This window comes from Benincasa hispida, chromosome 11, assembly GCF_027475165.1.
Source record: "Benincasa hispida cultivar pf3 chromosome 11, pf3_genome.v1.1, whole genome shotgun sequence".
Taxonomy (NCBI): domain Eukaryota; kingdom Viridiplantae; phylum Streptophyta; class Magnoliopsida; order Cucurbitales; family Cucurbitaceae; genus Benincasa; species Benincasa hispida.
In genome coordinates, this window is record NC_143488.1 from 69,577,722 (window position 1) to 69,593,277 (window position 15,556).

General features: G+C 40.9%; 1 non-coding gene across 1 annotated transcript; it reads right to left on the minus strand.

The window, feature by feature from the left end:
* Nucleotides 1-11,911: 11,911 nt before the first annotated feature.
* LOC120092311 (small nucleolar RNA R71) lies at nt 11,912-12,015 on the minus strand. Its single transcript, XR_005486017.1, has one exon. It is a non-coding gene; the product is annotated as a small nucleolar RNA R71 (small nucleolar RNA).
* Nucleotides 12,016-15,556: the final 3,541 nt, after the last annotated feature.

The following is a 15,556-nucleotide window of genomic DNA, read 5'->3' on the forward strand; positions in this document are numbered from 1 at the left end:
GCGAATCCTATCATATTGGCGAGCAATCGCAATAGGCCCATTCGGGACTATGCATTGCCAAACCTCTATGATTTCTCCCCAGGAATTATGAGGCCCGCTCTTGATGGATCGCGATTCGAAATGAAACAAGTGATTTTGCAGATGATCAAGACTGCTGGACAGTTTGGAGGAAGGCATGGCGAGGACCCACATGCCCACCTTTGGAGCTTCATAGAAATCTGCAACACTTTTGTGTTTCCGAATATCTCTACTGGGGAAGTTCGACTAACTTTGTTCCCATTTTCGTTGCGTGACCAGGCACGAAAATGGGCGTACTCTCTCGAACCGGGGGAGATTACTTCCTGGGAACAAGTAGTAGAGAAGTTTATGAAGAAATATTTCCCACCAACTGAGAATTCTAGGAGAAGGAGATTAATAACCAATTTTGAACAGGACATGGACGAATCGCTCAGCGATGCTTGGGTGAGGTTTAAGAGACTGGTAGAAGACTGCCCGCACAATGGATTACCAGACTGCTTGCAAATAAAGATCTTTTTATCACGGATTAAACCCTTCTTCGCAGACCGCTGCCAATGCGGCAGCCGCTGGAGGTCTGCTAGATAAAACGTATGATGAGGCTAAAAACATCCTTGATCGCATCTCTAAAAATCACGAGGACTGGAGAGAGAGTGATCAAAGATTGAGAATAAAGGATAGTGACGCAAACAATGGTGCTATCACATCACTTTAGAGTCAGATGACTGCGATGATGAACTTGATACAGGGAATCGCAATCAACAACCCAACAATGCATAGTGGGCAAGTGAACGCAATCAACAAGACTGACGCAAGGTGTGCTACCTGTGGTGAAGGACACACAATGGAGGAATGCCCACAAAACCCACAGTCAATCTACTTTGTAAAAAACAACCCATTTTCTAACATGTACAACCCTGGGTGGAGAAACCACCCCAACTTTGCGTGGAAAAATCAGCAGTAAAATTTCCAATCAGGGGCGCAAAAAGAAGGGCCACAGGGATTTTTCTCGTGAAATAACGGTTAGATGAGTAATCAAGCCAGCAGTTCGCAGATGCTGCAATCTTCCTCTTTGGAAAGTTTGTTTAAGAAATATATTAGGAAGAATGAAATTATGCTTTAAAACTAGGCGACGTCTATCCGCAACCTGGAACTACAGATGGGCTAAATTGCGAGTGAACTCATGAACAGACCGCAAGGGTCCATGTCGAGTTCAACAAAACTCCCACGTAACCCAGGGGATACGGGTAAAGAGCAATGTCAAGTCGTGACATTGCGGAGTGGCAAGACTGTGGTAGGGGAGAAGAAAGAGCCGAGCAGAACTGCAGTGCATTACGCTGGAACCAGAGATTGCGGTGACTCGAGAAAAAGAAGGAGAAAAAGAAGCGATAGAGCCAGAGATTGCGTCGACCTCAGAGCCAAAAGAACAGGGGACCGTGAGAGTACAGTTGCCACCTTTCCCACAGAGACTCAGAAAGAAGAAAAACGATGAGGTACAATACCAACGCTTCATGAATATGTTAAAACAATTGCATATTAATATTCTGTTCACTGAAGCAATTGAGGAGATGCCCACATATGCGAATTTTCTCAAGGATATGGTGACAAAGAATAGAGGCATTGGTAAGTTCGCCACGGTGGCTTTGATGCAGAGATCAAAATCTATAATCCCACCGAAGATGCGCGATCCTGGGAGTTTTATTATACCTTGCTCCATTGGAGGATTGTACATCGGGCAAGCGCTGTGCGATCTTGGAGCCAGCATCAACTTGACGCCTTTGTCAATTTTCAAACAGCTGAATGTGGGGCAACTTGCGCCCACGACCGTGATTCTCCAATTAGCGGATAGATTTTTTGTGCATCCAGAGAGGAAGGTGAAGGACGTGCTGGTTACAATCGACAAATTTATATTGCCAGTAGACTTCATCATCTTGGACTATGAAGCAGACAAAGATGTGCCCATCATTCTGAGACGGCCATTTTTATCAACCGATCATGCCTAGATTGATGTGCACAAAGGAGAGATCACCTTGAGCGTGAATGGACAGAAGCTCAAGTTTGACATCATCCGTGCCATGAAATATCCTGATGAAGAAGACCTTAATGAATCTGACGATGAACAGAGTTTGAATGAAGAAGAAAAGCCTGAAGATGAAAACGAAGATAAGGATGCGATCGCATCCAATGTTGCATGTAATGCGATCACAGAAAAAACAAACAAGGAAGATGAGATGATCGCAACCCAAGAAGATAAGCAGACAGTGAATGAAGAAAGAAAAACAACACAACCATCCTTAAAACAACCACCAATAATAGAGCTGAAGACCCTTCCTAACCACTTGAAGTATGCGTTTCTGGGGTCGAATGAGAAGCTACTGGTAATCATTTCCTCCGCACTTAATGAAAAATAAGAAAATGCGCTGCTGAGCATTTTGAGAAAATATGTAAAAGCAATTGGCTGAACGCTCGCAGACATTCGAGGAATTAGCCCCGCATACTGTATGCATAGAATTCGTCTCGAAGAAAACCATAAAGGATCGATCGAACATCAACGCAGACTTAACCCTGCGATGACGGAGGTCGTAAAGAAGGAGATAATCAAGTGGTTAGACACGGGCATCATCTATCCGATAGCAGACAGCACGTGGGTCATCCCTATGCAGTGTATGCCGAAGAAAGGTGGGATGACGGTAGTTCCTAATACAATAATGAGCTTATACCGCAAAGGACCGTCATCGAATGATGTATTTGCATGGACTACCGCAAGCTGAATGCGACAACGAAGAAAGATCATTTCCCTTTACCTTTCATTGACCAAATGCTGGATCGTCTAGTTGGAAATGGCTTCTACTGCTTTTTGGATGGGTATGTCGGTTATAATCAGATCATGATTGCTCTCGAAGATCAATAAAAGACCACATTCACCTGCCAGTATGGAACATTTGCTTTTCACCGCATGTCGTTCGGCTTCTGCAATGTGCCGAGCACTTTCCAAAGGTGCATGATGGCCATCTTTTCAAAATATCTCGAAGACTCTGTAGAAATATTCATGGACGACTTCTCTGTATATGGGCATACATACGAAGTCTGTCTTGACAACTTGGAGAAGATATTGAAAATATGTGAGGAGACAAACCTCGTGCTTAATTAGGAGAAATGCCATTTTATGGTGAAGGAGGGCATTGTGCTGGAGCATAAGGTATCTAGGGACGGGTTGGAGGTGGACAAGTCAAAAATTGAAGCAATTGAGAAGCTCCCACCTCCAACAAGTGTAAAGGCTATCAGGAGTTTCTTGGGACATGTCGGATTTTACAGACGTTTTGTTAAGGACTTTTCAAAGATAGCACGACCGTTGAGTGCGTTGATGGAGTCCGATAGAAACTTTGACTTTGATGACAATTGCCACAACACATTCATGATTTTGAAGAACGCACTAATGACTGTGCCCGTGTTGATCGCACCAGATGGACACTTCCTTTGAATTGATGTGCTATGCGAGCGAATATGCAATGGGAGCAGTGCTGGCGCAGAAGAGAAAAACAATGCTTCATCCCATCGCATATACGAGTAAGACTTTGAATCCTGCTCAAACTAACTACACCACCACAGAAAAAGAGTTGCTTGCGGTAATATTTGCGTTGGAGAAACTCAGAGCATATTTGCTGGGAACAAAAGTACTCATCCATACTTACCACTCGGCGATAAAATATTTGATGACAAAGAAGGACGTGAAGCCGAGGTTGATTAGATGGGTTCTCCTCCTCCAGGAATTCGATATGGAAATAATTGATCGCAAGAGGACGGAGAACTAAGTTGCGGATCATTTAACCAGATTAGAAAATCCCGAGTTTGACCGCAATTAGTCAAAGGTGAGCGCAATGTTCCCCGACAAATAACTATTTCAGACCGAAGAATTGCCATGGTATGCAGACGTGGTAAATTATCTGGTTTCTGAGCAATTTCTCGAAGATTATACCCACCAACAAAAGAGGCGGCTCAGGCATGAATGCAAATATTGTTTTTGGGATGAGCCAAACTTTATAAGAGGGGGTCAGACTAGATTCAACAACTGTGTGTATCGGATGCTGCTCAACAACGTATATTATCACAATGACATGACTCACCATATGGTGGGCACTTTGGAGGCCAGCGCACTGCAACTAAAGTATTACAAAGTGGATAATATAGGCCAACAGTATTTAAGGATGCAAGTGACTACAATGAAGTGTGATTGGTGCCAGCGCACGGGTAATATTTCATGGAAACATGCGATGCCCATGAACACCATTTTGGAACTGGAGTTGTTCGACGTCTAGGGCATTGATTTCATGAGACCATTCCCACCATCGAATGGTCAAAACTATATTTTGTTAGCCGTCGACTACGTGTCCAAGTGGGTAGAAGCAATGGCATACGCCGCAAGCGATGCGACAGTGGTCTCCAAATTCCTGAAGAAAAACATCTTCACTCGTTTTGGCACTCCACGTGCCATAATAAGTGACGAAGGCACCCACTTTGTCAATCATACTGTTAAAGAATTACTGTGCAAATATAATATCCTCCATAGAGTGGCTACCGCATACCATCCGCAGATGAATGGTCAGGCCGAAGTGTCCAACCGGGAGATCAAGCTGATATTGGAGAAGGTGGTAAAGCCTTCGCAAAAAGATTGAGCAACAAAGCTGGACGATGCATTGTTGGCATAAAGGACAACCTATAAGACACATATAGGCAGGTCTCCATATGTGTTAGTGTTTGGTAAAGCATGTCATTTACCACTGAAGCTGGAGCATAAAGCGCTGTGGGTGGTGAAAAAGCTTAATTTCGACTTAAAGGCAGTAGAAGAAGTAAGTTTTGTGAAGTATTTAATTCATGGAGAATTAACACATATGAGAACGCAAAGATCTACAAAGAGCGCGCAATGCGCTGGCACAACAAACAATTATGTGGAAAGAACCTCCAAGTCGGGAAAAAGGTCTTATTATTTAATTCACGGCTACGACTCTTCCCTAGGAAATTAAAGTCATGTTGGTCTGGACCCTTCATAGTCAGAGAAGTATTCCCACATGGCGCGGTCGAGTTATCCAATGACGACAGAACCAACATATTCAAAGTTAATGGGCAATGAGTGAAATTTTATTGCAGAGAAGATTGGCATCGCAAGGTCGCCTCCGTGGACCTGGGAAACTCTGAATGGGAAAGAAGTAGGTGGTCCTTGCGCTATCAAGCGATTCAAATTCATCAGGGACGCACGACGCAAGTATTGTGAAGGATCCGTTGAAAACCCGAATTCATAAACTAATCTATATTCCCTTTTAGTTTTATCATTTCACTATCTGATTGCTTAAAAAAAAAACAAAAAAAAAAAGAGAGAAAATTTTTGTAAACTTTGTTTTTTTTTTTTTGGTTATCATTTGACCCTCTCAATGTTTTTCTTTGCAATGATCAAGGTAAACGATTGCGGAGGCACTACACAAAGATGCAGCTACTTTATTTCGTCACCACAATCCAAAGGAAGTAGATCGCCGCAAAGTAGGATGCGTCAACAAATAATGCGGGGAACAACGCAAATTTGGGGGTTGTATCTTTCCTTGATTTTATTCCAAATTTCGTTATTGCATCGCATTTTAATTTTGAAAATTTTATCACCGCATCCTCTTTGGTTACCGCAATCATTTAACATTGATCAATTTAGTAAGTCACCGCATGATTTCTCTTTGCCAATTATGATTTCAATGATGAAACACATGCCTCTATCTTTTTGTACATACTAGAGTCAACTTAATTTTAGGACAGTCACCTCATGAAATATTTCTAGATGTTAGTGGTCTGCTAGCTTTCTTTTAAATTGACCCTTTATGAAACTTCCTAAGAAGACTTCTTTCAATCTTTTAGCAATGAGGACATTGCCGCATTTTAAATTTGGGGGTGCGGTATTTATTTTTGACCTTGCTATTTTTTGGCCTTAAAAAAAATCAAAACGTTGCAATCGGATCCTACTCGTAGTTGGATGTCCGCATGATACACGTGGGGTCAAGCCAAAACGAAGGTAGGCATCGTGATCAATGCATAAATAAATGACCGCATCTTCGCTGCCAAATGGGCATGAGTTTAGTCTGAGAAAGAGCGCCTTGCTCGTAGTTGGATGTCCGTATGACACGCGTGGGGGCAAGCCAAAACAAAGGCAGGGCACTTGGATCAGCGCAAGGTCAGAGAGAAAAAAAAAATAATGTCTAAAATAAGTAAGGATAAAAAATCATTTAACACCCAGTGAAAAAAAAATTTTGAAAAAAAAAATCATGCGATGTCCTGGAATCTAGTAAAGTCTTTTTGAAGGTTAAACTTGCAGTCCCTAAATTTTAGAAATATTTTTAAGGAAATTTTGGTGTATAGGATTCGAATAAGGCATCCTTGAGAAATCTAGGAAAATAGATTGCGGTCGACTTTCTAAAGGAAATCTTTAGCTTATGCTTGAGGACAAGCATTGTTTAAATTTGGGGGTATGATAACGGGAAGAAATGCACGTTATTACAGTGCTAAGTTATAAAACAATGCAAGTTTGCATTGATAAAAATATACAAGATTGTGTCCAAAAAGCATTAAGTTCACAATATTGCGGTCGCATGCGTCCATCGCATTAAAACAATTAACTTATGAATTTTTATGCAGAATATGCATTGACGCAAGGCGGAAAATGTTATACAAAGAAATCAACGGTCGAGTGCATCAAAAGACTGCGTTACCGCAAGGCTATGCGCTCATTCGCGCTCGCAAATATTTGCTCAAGAAGGTTGCCGCATAAAGTCGGCTTAACTTGGTGGGCGCATCCAGGTGAAAAGCATAATAAATCACGATGGGACAAAAAGCTGATGACGGTCGATTCCGAATTAAGTTGACAAGCCATTAATGAACTACTGTAGCAAGTACATTCAACTTTTCGGTGACAAATATTCGGCACATCAGATAGAGAATTAATGTCATCCCATCAGTGCAATCATAAAAGAGAAGAAGCCTTTCACCCCAAAACTCTATAAATACTAGAGGCCACCTTCAGTGAAGGAGTTCGACAGTTAGATAATTTTCCCTTAGATAGAAGTAGCCTTGTTCATAGTTTTTCTTTTACTTAGAAGGCAGAGCGAGAGAAGGGAAGAGATGCCAGAAGATCGCTCTGGTCAGCTCAAGAGAGAACCTAGAAGGTGTGAAAAAGCAAAGAGAGGGCCGACTCTCGCGAGAGCGAGATTATGTTTTGAGCAGAGTAGAGAAGAACAATATAAAAGCCTTGGGAAGCAAGAGATTGCTATCAGGCTCTTTATTCTTATTTCACATTGTTATTTTGTATTTCAATTCTATATCTATAAAATGGAACTTTCTTATCTACACCTATTCACTCTCTTAAAAGCATGCATGAGTAGCTAAATCTAATAGATTGAGAAGAACTTAGCCAACATGACCTAGGATCTTCATTGCATGCGATTATCTTTTCTTATGTTGCACCCAACACCCCTTTAGAGCTACTCGAGAGAGAGTCTAAAGAAAGAACCTGAGACTTGAGAAAGCTAGGTTAGAATCTAGACTCGAGAGAGCAAGATTAGATCTACATAAGCAAGAGATAGGGACTTAGAGATAAGCTCTGTTTGCTAACATGCATCGCATGCACCCTAGAGATAGGTTATGGTATTATGCGGTCGCCTTGTATGTGTGTATGTTATTCGTCATCGTATAAACAATAATAGAGGCTTATGTGTAGGTCCTATATACTTTATCGCATATATCGCATATATCGCATGTGTTCTAAAACTAGAAGGTTTAGCATTTGCGTTGAGAGATGATTTGCTATTGTATGTGTGTTAATGATCGCATAACATGAACGCAATCCTAAGAAGTGTTAGCTGAACCCCTTCTAAACCCGTTCCCCACATATTCATCGCATCTTCCATAATATTAACTCTTTTCTTAACTCTGCCGCATACATTTTATACCGCAAACAACAAACCAACCAATCATTATTTATTTGTTACTGCAAAGTTATCTTAAAAATTACCACCGCATATCGTTTTCCTTAGTCCCTGAGTTCGACCATGGACTTACTAGGAAACTCAGTAGGATTTATACTTGATTTTGCTGAGAAAACTTGTTGCACAATGCATTTTCCATCATCGCAATACCTTTCATTATTTCACCGCATAAAACAACGCATCAGTACACGACTGGGCAAGTGGGAGATGGCGGAGACCTATCGTATAGGTCGATGCCCAATCGTTTAGATAAAGCTAAGCGGTCGTTTAGCAAAAGCTATGCGATCGTTTAGCAAAAGCTATGCGATCGTTTAGCTCATCGTTTAGCTTGGTATGTCGCCTACAGACACTACACAATCATTTACTTAAGGCAAGCGATTGTCTAACAAAACTATGCGATCATTAGTAAATACTGTGCGATCGTAGCTCACCACTGCACGATCGTTTAGCTCGCCCAGCCGTCATTTAGTAAATCTTTATTTACCTGACGACTACCGTGAGATCCCTTTTTGCCGAGAGAAATCTCAAAAAAAAATTTCAACCTTTTGTAAAAACTTCTTTTCAAAATAGGAAAACCATTTTCCTTTTAAACTCACGGTTACCATGATTCCAATAACCACCCACTCACTTGGTTATTAAAGAAAAAGAATTAATTATCCAATAATTAATATTATTATAAATATAAATGATAACCAACTTATCATACTATATTTATAACCTATAATTTTAATATTTCATCTCATGAAACATATAAACCATTGTTCTTTTTCTATTCCATGGTATTTAATGTAAATCTCATTTACATCAATCCTCCACTAGATGTATCTCATACATCAAACCGATTATATCACATATAATCAAAATACCTCTTGTTAGTTTGAACTTTTCAAATCAACACCAAGAATTGATCCTCAACTGAATCCATTGAGCTACCAAGGAGACCTCATGGACCTGTAGCTCGAAGCTCCAACAGTACGTGAATAACTGACTAAACTTTTTAGTCACGGGATCCACCGTCCGTTAACTACCAGGCACTCCACTAAAGACCGACAACCAAACTCTCCTTACCATAGATATATTATGTGTTCATCTTAACCAATCAGCAGTGCGACAACCCTTCACAAATCGCTCGTAAGTACAGTTGGGCCAATAACCGTTATGCCCCTATAGTTTCATCTGTCTCCTTAAGTACCACTGATCCCTCTAATGAACATACTATGACTGAGTCGTCTCTTCCAAAGAGAAGCTACGGCCACTATGTTCAAACCTCGGAATCAGCCCTTAAGGGATCAATCTTTCTACATATCCCTGCTTTGGGAAAGGAGTGAATTCCATCTTGTGGATTGAGTTCCTAGCTCCCAGATCAGACAAGTCCCCAAAATGGTAGGCATGTTGAGTTGAAAATATGGCCACTCTCACCTATACTAATCAAAGGATCGCCCTCAAAAGCAGGAGTTCCCAAAACACTCAGGATTGAGGTCGTCACCTATGGTCATTTAGGTGAGATGTAAGTCTCTAGTATCAACGATGTTATATACAGAATATCAATGACGTTATATACAGAGTCTAGTCATCTTGTGGTCCAGGTCATATATAAACTCTTTGTATAGGACACCCCTGCTTGCATGTCTCCACATAAATGGTTGATAACTTGTAGAAATACAAGTTATTGTGGCTCATAAGTTGGAACAATTAGGGTCTTTAATGATAAAATCTCATCATTTTTAGAGAAAACGCATGGAATTACTCTAACATTATCAAACTCATGCAAAAGAATGTTTATTGCTAAAGTACTGTGGCACTAACGCATGATATTGCAGGATCTCAATAAGAGGCTAACACATGATTAAGAAAAGTGTCGCATGCAAAGTCTAATGCATGGCCATGTGTCGGAGGGATTTAACGCAAGGAAGATTCATTGATTTAGGCTGTTTGTGTCAAATCACCACTTGCAAGCATGGGCACCTGCAGTGGGCGACGTCTAAAAAGCATCTGAGTGTCAGGCGGCTGACCAGGGTATGGAATTTAATGTTGCCCATCATCAAGTTGGAGAAGACCAACGCCTATAAATAGAAGAAATCCCACCAGATGAAAGAGTTAGAAGTTCCAAGTTCTCAACTCTCAGTTTTAGTCTCAGTGTTAGCTTAGTCTTAGTTTTAGATCTTTAAAGTTGTGTTGTGGTGCTGAGAAGAACAAGAGGGAAGAGAACCACCACCATCGTCGATCAAGGAGCGGAGGAAGCCGAGCTCGAGAGAGACACTTCTTCCAATTCTTACACAAGTGGTTGTACACAATTAGAATTGAGCCAAAGAGGACAAGAGATTGTACTCTGCGGCTTGACTCATTTCATTTCATCTTACTTATCGCTTTCATCTTTTCATCTGATTAAGCATTGGTTTTGTAAAGACAATTAGTTTCTTTATAAACTCACATATTTGATCTATCATACTTTGTCATTGTGTATTTCTTGTTTCTATTGGATGCATCTATACTTCATGCAAAATTTCATTTCGAACGCTTAAGCCAACTAAATCAATTGGTAAAAGCCTCTTTAGCTTAAACTAATCGAGAGAATAAGTAAGCCAGCATCAAGTTAGAATACCTAGTACATCTAGAGATAGATGCACTGATGTTTTATTGCATCTTGTGTTTGACGCATACATCCTAGAGATAGGTATTGTATGATATTCGCATTGAGAATCGTTGAATAGAGTCTAATGCATAAACGGAGATAAACAAGTCATCTCATTCACATCATATTCTTGTTCGTGTATATCCAACTTAGATCGACGCATCAAACTCCATTTTCACGTGACCCATCATTCTCTACTCTACTCTTTTGTATCTTCTTGCACACACACACAGCACCTTAGTGTAAATAACTCATTTCTCCATACACTTAGGATATCCCTACAACAGTTACAACGAAAGGTCTGCGTTAGCTTTAATCTGAATCCCTGAGTTCGACCCTAGACTTACCAGGAACCTAAGTTGGATTTATACTTGGATCTGATTTAGAAAAACTTGAACGTCAATAGAGGAGTGTCATGCGTCTTGTTGCACATCACTAATGCATCAACCCGTTATCAACGCATCATTCATATTTATACTTATTTTTCCAATTATTTTATACAATACACTCCTAAGCTCGAATCACGAAATCAACGGAACAAGTTTTTGGTGCCGTTATCGGGGATTCAGCAACAAAACTAACCAAAAATTTTGCTTGTATCTTTTGTAGGAACACTTCAGTTGAGGGAGAATTACGAGCTAAGCTGAAGCTTGTAAATGTTTATGAGCAGAGAGAGTACTCCTAAACTTGTATACGACCCCGAAGTTGAAAGGACCTTCTGACGAAGAAATCGATCTAATCGTCGTCGTAGGTTAAGGCAACAACTACTCAGACAAAAAACCAGGGAACAATAAATGGCGGACGAACAAGCGAATCAAAACTTAGCTCACAGCTAGCCCATGCTATGCAAAATCGTATCATAATGGGAAACAGTAGTACGCATCCCATGAGGGAGTATGCGTCTCCTGTATTGTATGATTTCTCACCAGGGATCATATATCCAACGCCAGATGGGACAAGATTTGAGATGAAATCTGTGATATTAAAAATGCTTCAAACAGCTGGACAATTTAGAGGTGCTCGGGGAGAAGACCCTCACAACCACATGAAATGTTTCCTGGAGATGTGCAACTCATTTGTGATTCCTGGAATCACCTTAGAAGCTATCAGGCTATCTTTATTCCCATATTCTCTGCGTAACGAAGCAAAGCAATGGGTAAGTTCTTTGAAGCCTAGTGAGATCACAACCTGGGAAAAGTTGGTGGAGAAATTCATGCAGAAATACTTTCCACCCACCACCAATGCAAGGAGGTGGAGAGAGATCATGAACTTCGAGCAGGAAGAAGCTGAAACCTTGAGTGCCGCATGGAAGCGTTTTAAGGGATTAGTCAAGAATTGCCCCAATCATGGATTACCGTTAACCATCCAGATGGAGACTTTCTATGGCAGATTAAATAGAGCATCTCAAATAGCAGCCGACGCAGCAGCAGCTGGTGGTATCATGGAAAAATCTTATAATGAAGCTAAGAAAATATTGGATCGCATTGCCAAGCATAATATGGAATAGGTAGATGACAGTTATGACGCAAGAGTAGAAAGGAAGAGGCGATCTCAGAATGTGAATTCTATTGACTCTAACACAATAGCCACGCTCTCTGCATAAGTGGCTACTATGACAAACCTTTTGCAGCATATGTCACTGGGGAACGCATCAAACCAGAAAAAGGTAAATCATGTAGAAACATTCACACAGCCCATGGTTAGTTGTGTGGGCTGTGGAGATCCTCATACCTACTTTGATTGCCCACAAAATCCGCAATCGGTATGCTTTATTAAAAATAACCCATTCTCAAACACATATAATCCCGGATGGAGGAACCATCCAAATTTCTCTTGGGCAGGTAATCAACAGGAGCCACACCACCCAGGGGTGAACCAGCAGCAAAGGCAAGGACCGCCGCCTGCATTCCAGCCAATGCAGCAGCCGCACCAATAATCCTTTAATAGAGGAGGTCATGCGTCGAGTTTAGCATCTTCACTTGAAAACCTCTTAAAGGAGTATATTGCCCAGAACGACGCATTGCTAAAAAGCCAGGCATCGTCCATCAAAAACCTGGAGATATAGGTGGGGTAGAATGCGAGTGAGTTGAAGAATCGGCAGCCTGGAGTCTTGCCTAGCAATACGAAAACCCTGGGGAATAACAATGGAAAAGAGCAATGTCATACGGTGACATTGCGAAGTGGCAAAGCTCTTGAAGAAAGAACCATGAACCCAAGAGCCAATAATCCTTCAAAAGAACTCAACACACACCCAACGACATTAGAAGATCAAGAAGAAAGGACACCTGAATCCACAAGCCACTCGGAGCCAAGCACGTCTAACGTGGGAAAACCTGCGGTGTAGCTGAATGCACCATTCCCTAGACGCTTGATGAAGAAGAATGATGAACAACAATTTAAGCATTTTCTTAAACTCTTGAGGCAACTGCACATCAATATTATACTTGTAGAAGCCTTGGAACAAATGCCAAAATACGTCAAATTTTTTAAGGATATTTTAACAAAGAAAAGGAGAATCAGCAAGACGGAAGTAATTGTGCTAACACGGGAGTGCAATGTGTTAGTCAACAATGGACTACCCAAGAAACAGAAGGACCTAGGAAGCTTCACAGTCCTGTGCTTAATCGGAGGGTTAGACGTGGGACATGCGTTGTGTGATTTGGGAGCAAGCATTAACCTCATGTCACTCTCAATCTTCAAGAAATTGGGAATTGCTGAAGTACAACCCATTTCTGTAACTTTTCAACTCGCTAATAGGACGATCAAGTACCTTGAAGGAAAGATTGAAGATGTTCTGGTAAAAGTTGACAACTTCATATTCCCAGTGGATTTCATCATCCTAGACTATGAAGCAGACAAGGATGTACCAATTATTCTTGGACGACGCTTTCTAGCCACTAGGAAAGTATTAATAGACGTGCATAAGGGAGAATTGACCACGCGTGTAGACAATCAAGAAGCGAAGTTTAATGTGTTAAACGCATTAAAGTTCCCAGATAGTGAAGAATGTCAACTGAACAGAATAGAGTTTCCTGAAGAGGAAGCGACCCAAGTTTGCGAGGTCCTCGCGTTGGAAGAAAACATGAAAGAACCCGAGCTGCCAAGTCTGAGTGAGCAACAGATGAAACCAACGTGTCCATCATTAGAGGAACCATCAGAACTAAAGCTGAAACCGTTACCTAATCACCTTAAATATGCTTTCCTTGGAACAAACAAAACCTTACTTGTAATTATTTCCGCAAATCTTACCTAGCCTAACAAACATTCTCTTTTACAGATGTTACAAAAGCACATGCATGCAATAGGTTGGACGTTGGCTGACAACCGTGGCATCAACCCATCTTACTGCATGCATAAAATCAGGCTAGAAGAAGGGAAGAATAGATCGATTGAGCCTCAACGAAGGCTGAATCCTATAATGAAGGAAGTGGTCAAGAAAGAAATCTTAAAGTGGTTGGTGATAACGGGCAGAAATGCACATTATCATAGTGCTAAATCCTTAAACAATGTTGGATTGCATTGTTGAAATATGTTAGATGTGTCCATTAAACATAAATTCTATAATATTGTGGTCGCATGCGTCCAACGCATTAGAGCAATTAATCTTTATATTTTTGTGCAGAATAATGTGTTAACGCAATGCAAAGAATGTGATAAAAGGAATACATTGGTCGAGCATAACTTCACCGCAAGACTTTGTGTTGATCGTGCTCGCAAACATTCACCCAAGAAGAATCACCGCAACATAATGGGTGCATCCGGACGAAAGGACAATTAAGATCGATGGGACAGAAAGCTGACGGCAGTCAGATCCAAATTAAGTTGGCAGCCTATAATGGTCAATAAGTACATCCAGCTTTATCGGTGAAAATTATCCGACGCATTAGTCAGGAATTAAAGCTGTCCCATCTGTATAGCCAGGAGAGAAAAGACTCCTTTCACCTTTGATGACCTATAAATACCAAGTGCATTCTTCAGAGGAGGGGTTAAGCAATCGATTATTTTCATTATTTTACAAGTTCGCGTCTCTGTCCATAGTCTTCTTTCATTTTAAGGTGGACGCGAGGAAGAAGATGTGCCGGTAGATCATTCCGGCGAGCTTGGGAAAGCACCAGAAGCTCCAAGACAGAGAGAGGGCCAACTTCTGTGGAAGTGAGAATATCTTTAGTTCAGAATAGAGATCCTAGTGTAAAAAGCCTCAGTCAGCAAGGAATTGCTACCAGGCTCTCTACCTTAACTTCCATTAGCATTTTGTACTTGACTTATTTATAAGAATGAAATTTCTTTCTCTATATCTATTCACTCTCTGTGATTGACGCATGAGTAGCTAAATTAGTTGAATGGGTTGAGAAGCATTTAGCTAGCACAACGAGGGAATCTTCATTCTTTGTGATTATCTTGTTTATGTATGCTTCATTCGTCTATTAGAGATACTCGGGAGGGTAGTATAAGGACAGGATCTAAACTTGGGAAGGTCAGGTCAAAATCTAGGTTTGGGAAAACCAGATTCAAACGCATAAACGAGAGATAGGCGCTTAGGGATGAGCACTATTTGTTATTAACACATCGCATGCATCTTAGCAATAAGATATGATTGTATGCGGTCACCTTGCTTTCATGCATTTTGCATCGCATAGGACAAGAGTAGAGACTTAGGAATAAGCTCTATGGACATTTTTCATGCAACACTTGTGTCCTAGATTTAGGAGCATCGCATTTACATTGGAAAATGACTTGCTGTGCATGGTAGTAACATGATCGCATAGTCCGACGCATTCCCAAGTAACGCTAGCTAAAGATTTTCTCAACCCGTTCATCGCATACTTATTGCATCTATCAACGCAACTTTCGTTTCTCAAATCCGCCGCATTTATTTCATTTATTTTCAATCAAC